This window comes from Belonocnema kinseyi, chromosome 2 (genome assembly GCF_010883055.1).
Source record: "Belonocnema kinseyi isolate 2016_QV_RU_SX_M_011 chromosome 2, B_treatae_v1, whole genome shotgun sequence".
Lineage (NCBI taxonomy): Eukaryota > Metazoa > Arthropoda > Insecta > Hymenoptera > Cynipidae > Belonocnema > Belonocnema kinseyi.
The window spans coordinates 146,635,135-146,636,540 of NC_046658.1; positions in this window are offsets into that span (position 1 = coordinate 146,635,135).

Here is a 1,406-nt window from a genome sequence, read left to right on the forward strand (position 1 = left end):
TTTACTTACAAAAAAAGTTCTTAGGTTCAAAAAAACATTCAGTGAACTGAAAAACTGTGGTCGGTAATATAGGTATTTAGCTGTGTCACATGCCCTTAAGGCAAATAACAGAAAAAAGTTTGAGAGTTGGAAAAAAAGTTTTCTGTGCATTTGTTGACCTAGAAAAAGCTTTTGACAAGGTAGATAGAAGTGAACTTTGGGAAGTTCTGAAAGAGTATGGAGTCAATGGATGGATCCTACAAGCTATAAAAACAATATATACAGGTAGCAAAGCGAGTGTAAGAGTAAATGGGAAACTGAGTGACTGTTTCGATATTATTCAAGGAGTTAGACAAGGATGCGTTATGTCTTCATGGTTATTTATATTATTTATGGACCCCGATTTATATTATTTATGGACCCCGAAAGGGAAATGGCTTAACGGTGTAATAATAATAATAATAATACCGACAAGGGCTTCCTGCTCAAAAATTGAATTCTGCCCCAACTTTTATTATGTAGTTAGGCTGATTCTATCTGAAAATCGAATAAAAATGAAATCCCCATGCCCATAAGAAACGGAGTATTTGTACCTGGAATCACTGATATAGATGTGGACCCGTGTTGAAAAATTTCGTGACGCTATGCATATTGCTTAAACTGTAAACATAATATGTTGATATAATATCTTAATCTAGACGTTTGATTAAGATGGTATGATGAAGGTCACCATCAGTATCCTATGCCTCGATTTTTTCTTTTTAATTTATCGTATTGATAAATAGTCAAGGATATAATATTGTATTTATTATTTAAGTACGCGAGACAACAAACCAATTTTTTTTAATTTTTCGTTTTTTTTAATATATGGGAGGCGCCTCTTCTACGGATTGGACTGTCATGAAACAGTAATGTAGGAAAATTACTAGAAACCTTTAATCAATTAATGGAATAATTAGAAAACTTAATTAGTAGAAATCCTCCAAATTGTTTCAAATCCTTTGTAATTTATTGTATTTCATCCACATCCCTTGAAGTAGTTTAAATAAAATTTAAAATCCTATTTAACATCCAATAATCAAGTTAATATAAAGAATTTCTAAAAATAAAACCAAGAATCTAACAAAAAAATTTGGATAAACACTATAAAATTTTCCTGCTGTAATACAGAAAAAGCAAAAAAGTCTTTTTTACTAAAAAAGAATAAAATTGTGATTTGATGATGAAAGAAAAAGAAGACAAAGGAAATAAAAAAAAGAATGATGGGAATTTTGTTTTGTTGCTTTCTTATTTTTATTTCCTCTTTTTATTTTATTTTATTTTATTTTATTTTATTTTATTTTATTTTATTTTATTTTATTTTATTTTATTTTACTTTACTTTACTTTACTTTACTTTACTTTACTTTACTTTACTTTACTTTACTT